We start from the raw sequence: 13,525 nt of genomic DNA on the forward strand, positions 1-13,525 counted from the left end.
AATCCTCCTCTTGGTCGAACAAACCCTCGTATGGGTCCGGATTGAACATTTCCTGCATGTATTCATCAACAATCTCATCAGTAGTGTTTAGGAAGTATAAAGTATCATCAAAATCAAGAGAATGTTGCATGGCTTCAGTAAGGTGGTATGGGAGCTTGTCATCTCCAACCCTCAAAGTTAGCTCTCCGCCGTCCATGTCAATCAATGCCTTGAAAGTCCGCAAGAACGGTCTCCCAAGTATCAAAGGTACATCCGCATCCTCATCGACGTCTAGCACTACAAAGTCAACCGAAAAAATGTACTTGTCAACCTTGACAAGCACGTCTTCACCGATGCCTCTCGGATGTCGCACTATTCGGTCCGCTAGTTGCAAAGTCATCCGGGTAGGCCTAGGCTCGCCCAAGCCTAGCTTTTGAAAGAAAGTGTATGTCATAACGTTGATACTGGCCCCTGAGTCCACCAATGCCATTTCCTCACCTAGATTGCCAATATTACACGGAATGATGAAGCTTCCCAGGTCTTTCTTCTTGTTTGGCATGTTCTTTTACAATACCGCCGAGCATAAAGCATCTAAAATCACTGAAGCACTTTCTTCCAACTTCCTCTTGTTAGTCAATAAGTCTTTCAAGAACTTCACATACTTAGGCATTTGGGCCAATGCCTCACCAAAAGGAATATTGATGTGGAGTTGCTTGAACAAACTCAGAAACTTCTTGTACTATTCATCCCCTTGGTCATTTTTCAATCTAGAGGGATAAGGGATTCTTGGCTTGAAAGGTGGGGGTGTCACCTCTTTCTCTTTGCTTGTTCCCTCTTCTACCTCTATAACCTCGGATGCGTGTTCTTTTGGCTTCTCACTTGAAAGCCTACCTTCAACCTCACGACCACTCCTCAAAGTGATCGCCTTCACGTGCTCTATAGGGCTGGTCTCTGTATTACTCGGCAAGCTTCCATGTGGCCTTTCAGAGAGAGACTTCGCAATTTGCCCCACCTGATTTTCAAGGTTATGCAAAGAGGCGAGTAGTGGTTGCGAAGTGTAGCCTCGGACGATTCAAACCTTGTATTTGTAGATTGCACAAATCTAGTCAAGTGCTTCTCTAAGTCATTCATTCGGGTTTCCAAACCCTGAGACTCGTTGTCCACCGAGGGGCTTGTTGTTGTTGTTGGAAACCCGGTAGCCCTCATGGCCTTTTGTGGACCCCCTGATTACTCCATGAGAAATTGGGATGATTCTTCCAACCCGGATTGTAGGTACTGCTATATGGGTTTCCTTGAGGTCTCATGCCATTACCTACAAAATCAACATTCTCCACCGAAGAAACATCACCGATAGAAATCGTGCAATCGGAGGGAGCATGTCCTCCACCACACCCGGTGCAATTAGTCATGGCCGCCACTCTGTTTGAAGTTAGAAGATCTAACTTCTTACTCAACCTTTCCACTTGAGCCACCAATGAAGTTACCGCATCTATTTCATGGAGACCGGTCATTTTTTCTTCTCCCTAGCATTCCATTGGTAGCTGTTTAACCCCATTTCTTCAATTAACTGATGGGCCTCATCGGGGGTCTTGCTACCTAAGGTACCTCCTACTGCCGCATCCAAGAGTTGCCTTGTACTCGGGTTCAAACCATTATAAAAGGTCTGAACAATCATCCACTCCAGAAATTCATATTGCAGGCACTTTCTCAGGAGTTCCTTGAACCTTTCCCATGTCTCGAATAGAGACTCCAATTCCAACTGAACAAAGGATGAGATCTCATTCCTAAGCTTTGTAGATATTCCGGGAGGGAAATAACGGGCAAGAAAAGCTTCTACCATCTCCTCCCATGTGGTAATCGATGCTCTAGGTAATAAGTGTAGCCACTGCTTCGCTCTCCCTTTTAGGGAAAATGGGAAGGCTCTCAACTTGATGGCATCATCCGTCACTCCGCTTTATCTTGACATATCACACACCTCGAGAAAACTCTCTATATGATCTGTTTGATCCTCATCGCCAAATGCATTGAACTGTCGGATTGCTCGCAACATGTGGATGAATGCCGGCTTTCACTCAAAGTTCTGAGTATGAATCGCTGAGGGGACGCACAATGCTCGATTGTGTCCCCAACATCGAAAGGTCCGTCATAATCGATAATGTCCGCTGTTGCTGCATTACGTTACGTCATGTTTTCAAATCTTTCCACATCCAAATCAGCTAAATTAGACTGTTCTTGCACAAGCTCTTTCCCTTTTCTTCTAAGTGTACATTCAAGCTCAAGATCTCCTTCAATCAATATTAAGGGATTCCCTCGGGCCATAACCTAGAGCTGCACCCAAAAAGAAAGAAAAAGAAATCAGAATGACGATAGAATAAGAAGACATGAAATAGAATGTATGGTGAAATAGCTAAGAAAACAAACTGCAAAGTATCTCTAAATGCCTACTCTACGGCAATGGCGCCAAAAACTTGACAAGTTCTCCTTGCGTACATCCCGCAAGTGCACGGGTTTATCAAAGTAATAACCCAGGATGAGTGGGTATCGAATCCACAGGGAGTAAGAAATAAAAACACTTAATCCGCTTCTTAGCTATGTGAAAGATCAGTAGTGATAAGTGTGACAATGATTCAATTCTCAAAAGTAAAAACAACAAGTAAGAAACCACGAGTAAAGGAGGAGGTAAGGCAATTGATAAAGATGGGGTACTTGGATAATGCTCCGCCTAGGACAATCGTTTCAAGTGCACGAACCCTCTATTATGCTTCCTAATCAATGCAATGGTGAGTCGTGGAAATCCTTAAATACAAAGTCCCAAATCTAAGGTCAACTATGCCTAACTCTATACATGTCCCGGAGGAGAGATTAGATAACCTCTCAACCTGACCGAATAGAGTTGCAATGAGCCTAGAGATTCCAAGTGATAAATCTCTTCCTAATTATAGACCTAACCTTTGCAGTGGAAGGTCCCCAACCATGATTAAGCCCCTAGATACTAAGATCACCCTCAATGCTTCACTCCGTTGCACGTACAACTAAGCTCCAGCGGAGGGTCATCCCTTAGACCATTCACTCTATTATGGCGGTAAAGAACTCGAGGAAAGGAGGTATAATCTATCACGTCGGAGGAAGGGGCGCTCCCATGCCTCTCGACTCACCCTCTCAACCGTCTCCAAACCAAGCTTTGTCTGACGCTCGTGGTGTGTCACTCACTCCCAAAGTTACCAACAAGAACTCTCAACCCTAGTGTCACTCTAGGGGAAAAGTTCATACCATCAAGCATTCAAGGTTGGAACTCACAACAAACATCAATTATTTGAAAGCATAATTAAGAGATTCAATGAAACAAATACATCCTAGGGTTCACAAATACCCAAGTACCCACTAGGGTTTAGCTCTCCATGGAGCTATGTACAATCAAAGAAATAGAATGTAAGAGCAATGAATCCATAGAGAAACCCCCTTGATATTCGTGTCGATGGTCTTGTGGAAAGTCCTCTACTTGTCGTCCAAGGATTCCCTTGTCCGGTATAGGATACGCCTCGACGGAAGCTCCCCTACCAATCTTCTTCTTCAAGAATGATGAAGTTGGAGACGTAGAACCTCTCCAAAACCTTAGCCAATACCTCTCAAAACCTTAGCCGAAACCCTCTCTCAAGTTGGGGAAAAGATGGAGAAAAGAATGCTGAAATCGGGCTGAATCGGCTTGAAATAGGGCTGGAATCGGGCGACCACACGGCCCTGTGGATTTTACACACGCCCATGTGGAATTTCCACACGGGCGTGTATAATTTTCACACGCCCGTGTGGATTCTTTGAATTATTATTTTCTCGGCCGACTGTGAGCAGTGCTGCTACAGTACTTTCGCTACATTGTTCTGCTACAGTACCTGTCCTAAAATACTTTCCGAGTCCATACTTTCATCGAGGTGACACAAACGGGCACACGTTCACGTTGTGGATCGCTTTGCTTCTTTAATGACGGACAAGTTGGTGGAGATCTTGTTCCATGTGCATAAGTCGGAATGCTTGAGTGTGACTGCCCTTGTATCCCTCCAAGTGATTGTGCTAACTGAAATAAGAGGAGGTTGGCACATACTCTAGTATCTCACACCCGACCTATGCCTTCGCGTTTGAACCTTAGCAAGATTTCCTCCAAAATCGGTGCATTATGATCCACATTGGTTTCTTGCATACACCACCGCTTCACACCCAAGATAATGCACCTCTTGTTACCTTTAATTAGCCTGTTATTCATGATGATGAAAAGAGTTAATCAGTCTTTAGAGATGAAGTGGGTGTTTCACCGGATAGATACCCTCCTAAAGACACTAGCTTGAAAGGGAAGCAACCTATACAGGAGATGGGTGATGTCCAATCAAACACTAAACATATGTCAAATAAGTCTTTCTCTCCCAAGCAAAGGGAACGGATGGATTCCGATCAATGCCCAAGACCATTGGGAAAGACACTTACATCTCCACTAGTGCTGCTCAAATCGACGACATCTAATAACACATAGTTGGTAAGGATCTCTAATGCTCATCTCATGGTGATCGATAAAGTTGAAGAAGCCCAACATGAAGGATATAGCAGTGGGGAAGAATCAGATGCCTCCATGAGTTCCACTAAGGAATCAGAGGATGATGAGACAATGGAGGACGAATCAGAAGAGCACCTAACTTTAGGAAAATTTCAAGAGTGTTTACGTAGAGAGGTATTAGTCCGAAAACTAGATCAGGTATAGTTATCATCCATGAAGAAAAAGAAGATGGTGACGGCGAGCCAGAGGCTTAAGCCTTGTGTCCACTCCTCAATGATATCTCTGTCTTTGTTCTCAGATCTTTCTTTTATTTCTTTTCACATAATTATGTTTTATTTACTCCTTTATTTTGGTTTTATGGATAAGATGAATATTATATGTTGGAATTGTATAGGGGTGTTTGGCATCAGCACCATCAACAGAATTTGATACCTTATGAAGAGTCATAAGCTTAATCTCTTTTGTCTAGTGGAAACCAGGGTCAACACTGGTAGAGTGAATCAATATTGTGACACATTTTCTTTCATGGTGGAATTGGGCAGTCATTGCTGTTGAAAGCTGACAATGGCCCTTGCGTATGTCCCGCAAGTGATCGGATTTGTCGAGTAATAAAATCCCAGGTGAGTGGGTATCTAACAAGGTCCCCTTGCGTATATCCCGCAAGTGCACGGGTTTGTCGATGTAATCATCCCGGATGAGCGGGTATCGAATCCACAGGGAGTAGGGGATAAAAACACTTAATTCGATTCGTAGCTATGTGAAAGATCAATAGTGATAAGTGTGACAATGATTCAATTCTCGACAATAAAAACAACAAGTAAGAGAGCAAAAGTAAAGTAGGAGGTAAGGCAATCGATAAAGATGGGGTACCCGGATAATGCTCGGCCTAAGATAATCATTTCAAGTGCAAGAACCCTCTATTATGCTTTCTAATCAATGCAATAGTGAGTCGTGGAAATCCTTAAATACATAGTCCCAAATCTAAGGTCAACTATGCCTAACTCTATACATGTCCCGGAGGAGAGATTAGATAACCTCTCAACTTCGCACTCGCATGGAGTTGCAATGAGCTCTAGGGATTCCAAGTGATAAATCTCTTCCTAATTATAGACCTACCCCTTTGGTCCAGGCGGAAGGTCCCTAACCACGATTAAGCCATAGATACTAAGATCACCTCAACGCTTCACTACATTGCATGCGCAACTAAGCCCCAGAGGAGGGTCATCCCTAAGACCATTCACTCTATTATGGCCGCAAAGAACTCAAGGAACGGAGGTAGAATCTATCACGTCAGAGGGGAAAGGAGATGCTCCTGTACCTCTCGACTCACCCTCTCAACCCTCTCTAACCTAGCTTTGTCTAACGCTCGTGGTGTGTCACTCACTCACAAGGTTACCAACAAGAACTCTCAACCCTAGTGTCACTCTTGGGGAAATGTTCATACAATTAAGAATTCAAGGTTGGAACTTACAATAAACATCAATTTATTGAAAGCATAATAAAGAGATTCAAAGAAAAGAATACATCCTAGGATTCACAAATTTCCAAGTACCCCCTAGGGGTTTAGCTCTCCATGGAGCTAAGTACAATAAAAGAAATAGAATGTAAAAGCAATGAATCAATAAAGAAACCCCCTTGATGGTCGTGTCGATGGTCTTGTGGAGAGTCCTCTACTCGTCCTCCAAGGATCCCCTCGTCCGGTATAGGATACGCCTCGATGGAAGCTCCCGTACCAACCTTCTTCCCTAGGGGAATGACGATGTCGGGAGCCGTAGAACCTCTCCAAAACCCTAGCCAATACCCCTCAAAAACCCGTAGTCGAAGCCCTCTCTCAAGTTGGGGAAAAGGTGGAGAAGAGAATACTAAAAATCGAGGGCTGAATCGGCTTTTTATAGGGATGGAATCGGGCGACTACAGGGCGTGGATGCTTCACGGCGTCTTGGGAATTTCCCTACCGGGTGTGGATAATTTCCACTGCCCTTTTGTGTGGATTCTCTGAACTCCTATTTTCTTGACCAGCTATGAACAGTGCTGCTACATTTCTTGCTACCATGTTCGCTGCAGGTGCTCGCTTTCATGATGTCAGCCCTGAATAGCTTCCCGAATCCATACTTTCCTCGGAGTAGCATAAGCGGGCACACGTTCACGTCGTGGATCACTTGCTTCTTCAATGATAGGAAAGTTGGTGGAGCTCTTATTCTATGTGCATAGAGTCGGAATGCTCGAGTGTGACTGCCTTTGTGCCCCTCCAATTGGATGTGCCAAACTCGAATATGAGGAGGTTGGCACACACTCTAACATCTCACACCCGACCTATGTCTTGGCGTTTGAACCTTAGCAAGATTTCCTCCAAAATCGGTGCATTGTGCTCCACATTGGCTTCTTTCCTTAATACTCGGCCTCACAACCCTGCCTGCACGAAAGTAACATAAAAACACACGTATTAGTGTAAAAACCCGAGAAAAGTAATGCTCAACATAAGGAATGAACGCTTCGCATTCATATCGCACAAGCACTTATCAGTATCGTATCCACAGGGAGTAGGAAGTAAAAATACTTAAATTGTTTCTTAACCAGTGAAGATGAATAATGATTGTGTTGACAAGATGTTATGTAACCAAGAATAAAAGAAGCAAGAAAGAAAAGTGATAAGTGCTTGTGCGAAATGAATGCGAAGCATTCTTTCCTTATGTTATGCATTACCTTTCTCGGGTTTTTACACTAATATGTGTGTTTTTATATTACTTTTATGCAGGTAGGGTTGTAAGGCTGATTATGAAGGAAAGAAGCCAATGTGGATCATAATGCACTGATTTTGGAGGAAATCTTGCTAAGGTTCAAACGCAAAGACATAGGTTGGGTGTGAGATGCTAGAGTGTGTCCCAACCTCCCCGTATTTGAGTTAGTACAACCATTTGGAGGGGCACAAGGGCAGTCTGACTCAAGCATTCTGACTTATGCATATAGAACAAGATCTCCACCAACTTTTCCATCATTGAAGAAGCAAAGCGATCCACGACGTGAACGTGTGCCCATTTGTATTACCTCGATGAAAGTATAAACGTGTGCCCATTTGCGTTTCCATCACTGAAGAAACAAAGCGATCCACTGTAGCAGTACTGTTCACAGCCCGCCGAGAAAACTGCAGAACCGAGAATCCACACGGGCGTGTGAAAATTCCACATGCCCGTGTGAAAAATCTGCAGGGGCTCCACAGGGGCGTGTGGATCCCGGATTCCAGCCTTAATTAAAGCCGATTCAGCCCCGATTTCAGTATTCTTTTCTCCATCTTTTCCCCAACTTGAGAGAGGGTTTCGGCTAGGGTTTTGAGAGGTATTGGCTAGGGTTTTGGAGAGGTTCTACTGCTCCAACATCGTCATCTCTTTGGAAGAAGGTTGGTAGGGGAGCTTCCGTCGAGGCATATCCTATACCGGACAAGGGGATCTTTGGACGACGAGTAGAGGACTTTCCACAATACCATCGGCACGACTATCGAGGGGGTTTTCTATGGATTCATTGCTTTTACGTTCAATTTCTTTGATTGTACTTAGCTACATGGAGAGCTAAACCCCTAGTGGGTACTTGGGTATTTGTGAACCCTAGGATGTATTCATTTTTTTGAATCTCTTTATTATGCTTTCAATTAATTGATGTTTATTGTGAGTTCCAACTTTGAATGCCTGATTGTGTGAATACTCCCCTAGAGTAACACTAGGGTTGAGAGTTCTTGTTGGTAACCTTGTGAGTGAGTGACACACCACGAGTGTTAGACAAAGCTAGGTTGGAGAGTGTTGAGAGGGTGAGTTGAGATATACAGGAGCGTCCCCTTTCCTCTCTGATGTGTTAGATTCTACCTCTGTTCCTCGAGTTCTTTGCAACTATAATAGAGTGAATGGTCTAAGGGATGACCTTCCGCTGGGGCTTAGTTACGGGTGCAACGGAGTGAAGCGCAGAAGTGATCTTAGTATGTAGGGCTTAATTGTGGTTAGGAACCTTCCACCTGACCAAAGGGTTAGGTCTACAATTAGGAAGAGATTTATCACTTGGAATCCCTAGAACTTATTGCAATTCTATGCGAATGCGAGGTTGAGAGGTTATTCAATCTCTCCTCCGGGACTTATATAGAGTTAGGCATAGTTGACTTTAGATTTGCGACTATGTAATTAAGGATTTACACGACTCACTTGCATTGATTAGGAAGCATAATAGAGGGTTCTTGCACTTGAAATGATTGTCCTATATGGAGCAATATCCGGGTACCCCATCTTTATCGATTGCCTTACCTTCTCCTTTACTCTTGCTCTCTTGTTGTTTTTACTTTTGAGAATTGAATCATTGTCACACATATCACTATTCATCATTCACATAGCTAAGAAGCGAATAAAGTGTTTTTATTCCCTACTCCCTATGGATACGATACCCGCTCATCCGGGATTATTACTTCGACAAACCCGTGCACTTGCGGGATATACGCAAGGGGATCTTGTCAAAAAGCACAAGTGAGAGATAAAGCAATCGATATAAATGGGGTACTCGGATATTGTTCCGCCTAGGATGATTGTTTCAAGTGAAAAACTGACTATTATGCCTCCCAATTAATGCATTAATGAGTCATGGAAATCCATCAATACACGGTCCCAAATCTAAGGTCAACCGTGACTAACTCTATACCATGTCCCGGAGGAGAAATTGAATAATCTCAACACCTCGCACTCAGATAGAATCGCATGGAGTTCTAGGGATTCCAAGTGATAAACTATCTTCCTAGATATAAACCTAACCCTTTGGCCCAGGTGAGAGGTCTCTAGTCATAATTAAGCCCAAGGTGCTAAAATCACTTCAACGCTTCACTCTGTTGCCTCTACAACTAAGCCCCAGTGGAAGGTCATCCCTTAGCCCATTCACTCTATTAAGACTGAAAAAAACTCAAGTAAAAGAGAGGAAAGGGGACGCTCCGCTACCTCTTGACTCATAATCTCAACCCTCTCCAATCTAGCTTTGTCTAACTCTCCTGGTGTGTCACTAACTCACGAGGGTTACCAAGGTGAACTCTCAACTCTAATGTCACTCTAAGGGAGGATTCAATCAATCAAGCATTCAAGATTGGAACTCAAATAAAACATCAATTAATGAAAGCATAATAGAAGGTTTAATGGAACAAATGCATCCTAGGGTTCACAAATCCAAGTAACCACTAAGGGTTTAACTCTCCATGGAGCTAGTTACAATCAACAATGAAATCGAATGTAAAAACAAGTAATCCATAGAAAACTCCCTTGATAGTCGTGATGATGGTCTTGTGGAGAAGCCTCATCTCCTCCAAAGGTCCCCTTGTCAGGCCTAGGACATACCTCGCTGGATCGGTGAAGATGAAAGCTCTCCCAATAACCTTCTTCTAAGTGAAGCGCTATGTTGAAGCTGAAAAACCTCTCAAAAAACCTTGCCAATACCTCTCAAAACCCTAGCCCCTGCCCCCTCTCAAGTTTGGGAAAGAATTGAGAAAAGGATCCTGAAATCGGGGCTGAATCGTGGCTTAAAAAGGGCTGGAATCGGGCATCCACACGCCCCTGTGGATTTGCCACACGGGCCTGTGGAATTTTTGCACGGGCGTGGATAATTTCCACACGCCCGTGTGGATTCTCTAGAATTCTCTTTTTCAGCCGGCTGTAAATAGTACCAGCTGCAATAATTTGCTACAGTGTTTGTTACAGTACCCTACTATAGTACCGGCCCAAAACACTCCTGAATCCATGTTTTTATAAAGGTAACGTCAACAGACACACGTTCACATTGTAGATCGTTTTGTTTTTTTCAATAACCGGCCACATTGGTGAAGATCTTGCTATCAATGCACAAGCTACGATACTTGAATGTGACTGCCTTTGTGCCCCTCCAAACTATTGTGCTAGCTTGAATACATGGAGATTGGCACACATTCTCGCATCTTGAACCCGACTTATGTCTTCACGTTTGACCCTTCTCAAGATTTCATCAAAATATTGCGTTCACGATCTACATTAGCTTTTTTCTTTAACATTCGGCTTCACAACCCTATATGCATGAAAGTAACACAAATGCACAAGTATTAGCGTTAAAACCTGATAAAATAAATGCTCATCATAAGGAAAGAACACCGATTGCTAAATTTAGGCAGGCTCTACACCTTGTTATCACCAATCATGAAGGCTTGTCATGCCTTCTTTCTTTAATTTACAATGCTCATCATGTTGAGATTCAAAGACAATTATGGCGGGAACTTGCAGGTATGGCCAATTTAAGCATTCCATGGTTTTTTATTGGAGATTTTAACGCTATTACTAATTCGATGGAGCATAAAGGAGGTGCTTTTTATCATTACTCTCGCAAGTCTATTTTGTTTTCAAATTTTATTTCGGTTAGCTCTTTGATTGATATTGGTTTTTCGGGTTGTCATTATACTTGGTGTAATCTTCATAGAGGACTTGCCCGGCGATTGGCCCATCTAGATCACTGTCTTATTAATTTTGAAGGCTCTCATGTTTTTTATATGATTTTATTGCAACATCTTTCACATATTGCCTCTAGTCACTCTCTTCTTTTATTCAATGTTTCTCGGAATGTTAATTCTCATCGAAGAAATTTTCGTTTTGAAAATTTCTGGCTTGAATATTCTAGGTGCAATAATGCTGTTAGAAATACTTTACATTTTATTCGTTGGTTCACTCATGTGCATGCTTTTTCTGACATTCTGGCCCGGACTCGATCTTTTCTTCTCAATTTGAAAACCTCTGGGATGGGGGGGTTCTCGATAAGGAAATTCAGGACATTGAACTTCATATTAACAAAATGGAATTACATGAGTAGGAAGACCCACTTAATGCTAATGCTTTTGAGGAACTAAGATCACTGTACAATAAAGCTAATCCCCTTCATAGATAGAACTATATTAAATGGGCTCAAATGGGAAAATTCAGGTGGGTGCAAAATGGTGATATTAATACCTTTTTCTTTCATAGCAGTGTTAGAATTCACAAGCATGCCAATATGATTTCTCACATTGTTGATGATTATAACCATGCCCTTACTGATAAGACCCAAATTGAGAACACCTTTGTTGATTATTTCACCAATCTGTTGAGTGAAAGTAGTTCGAATTCCATTCCTTTTCTCACTCAAGCTTTCCCTAATAACCTTGATCATGTTTCTAATTCTAATAGGGAAGCTTTGATTAGTATAGTCACTAAGGAGGAGGGTTTTAAAACTCTTATGTCTCTTCTAGCCGGGAAGAGTCTGGGGCCTGATGGGTGCAACGTAGAGTTCTATAAGTTTTTTTGGGATGATTTAGGCTATCAATTGTTCAGGGCTATGAAATATTTCTTTGATAAGGAGGTCTCTACCCTTTTTGCTTACCTAGGTGTTCTTATCTCCAACAAGAAGGTTGTTGTTGCTCATTTTCAGTCCTTAGTTGATAAAGTCAATTTAACCATTGCTGGTTGGAATTGAGCTAAAGCCTCTAGAGCTGGCAAGGTTGTGTTGATAAACAGTGTTCTTTTGGCTACTCCTATATACTATCTTTCTATTTATCCTATCCCCGATATTATTTTAACTCAAATTTCCAAAGCTATGAGGAAATTCCTATGGACAACTAGAGGCAATAGTTGTCGCATTTATTGAATGAATTGGAATAATGTAACTCTTGGGAAGATTGAGGGCGGACAGGGCATCCGTAACATTCACCTTGCCAAGCACTCGTTAATGGCCAAGAATGTGGTGGACATTTTTCTCCAAAAATATGGGTCTATCAATTTCTGGATTCAATATATTCCACCAGGTTGTTCTTGATTTTTTTTAGGGCTGTGTAACACTGCCGATGTTATTAAGCCATATTTGTGCATTCATACTATTAATCCTACCAAAACAAGTGTTCTTATGATCCCTCGATCTCTGAAATCCCTTTGGCTTTTAAATCTATATTTTTAAATATGGATTGGAATATGTAGAGCTATTGGGTTTAAGATTTTTGTATTGGAATGACCAGCTTTTGCTCAATTTTTTCGGGTTTGGATTTGATTTTCATACTCTGTTAGTTGACAGGACTGATACAAATTCAGATAATTTTTGGTCTTGGTATTCCAAAGTTGAAAATCACAGGCTTTCTTGCTTAGTTTATAACTCGCTGAATTCTTGACATCTTCATGATGTAGAATGGGACTGGGTGGAAAAGTATTTGGAAAATCCGGTCTCTCCGAGGGTTAAATCTTTTGTGTTGCTACTTGTTCAAGGAAAAACTCAAAACATATTATTACTTATATTCTCTTAAGCTAGGCCCCCATGAAGCTTGTGTTTTCTATGGTTTATGTGCTAAACGTATAAATAAATATTCAAGAATTGCACCAAGAGCCAGATTACTTGCCATCGACTGGTGGAGTTATTGGATCTACAGTTCTTGCTTCCTTAATGTATTTCCAATGGATGTTGGCTAGAGTTGGGACAACAAGGAAACTGACACACCTCTTACATGTGTGTACCGCAAGTGCACGGGTGTTGAGGTAATAAAGTATCTAATGAGTTGGGTAGCTGAATCCACAAGGAATGGAAGTATTAGTAGTAACTACTTCTCAGTTATCTAGTCAAAATCAAGAATATGGTGAAATGAAATCAATCACAAGAATTTGAATGTCTCAAGCAAGCAAGGAAGAGTAAAAATAACGGAAGTCTAAATCAATAAAGATGAGGTACCTAATGCTCCCCCTAGGATCTAACATGAAGCGCAAGGTTTACCATGTGTTTCTAAATCCAGTTAATTGAGTCGAGAAAATCAAAGAATAATCAGTCCTTGCCTACAGACCACCGATACTAGCCCCTACGAGGTCCGAGTGGAGAAATCACTTAATCTCAACACCTCACACCACACATGATCACAATAGACTCTAGAAATTCCTAAGAGTACACCAGATTTTAAAGGATAGACCTAATCCTACTTCTAGGCGAAAAATCCCTAACCCCATATAAGGTCTTGGAGGAGAA

The 13,525-nt window shown here is 42.1% G+C and overlaps 1 non-coding gene across 1 annotated transcript; it reads left to right on the plus strand.

The window, feature by feature from the left end:
• The first annotated feature begins 1,664 nt into the window (after positions 1–1,664).
• LOC120255875 lies at positions 1,665–1,771 on the plus strand. The gene has a single exon (XR_005535127.1). It is a non-coding gene; the product is annotated as a small nucleolar RNA R71 (small nucleolar RNA).
• The last annotated feature ends 11,754 nt before the right edge of the window (positions 1,772–13,525 follow it).

Source organism: Dioscorea cayenensis, unplaced genomic scaffold (assembly GCF_009730915.1).
Source record: "Dioscorea cayenensis subsp. rotundata cultivar TDr96_F1 unplaced genomic scaffold, TDr96_F1_v2_PseudoChromosome.rev07_lg8_w22 25.fasta BLBR01001222.1, whole genome shotgun sequence".
NCBI classification, from domain to species: domain Eukaryota; kingdom Viridiplantae; phylum Streptophyta; class Magnoliopsida; order Dioscoreales; family Dioscoreaceae; genus Dioscorea; species Dioscorea cayenensis.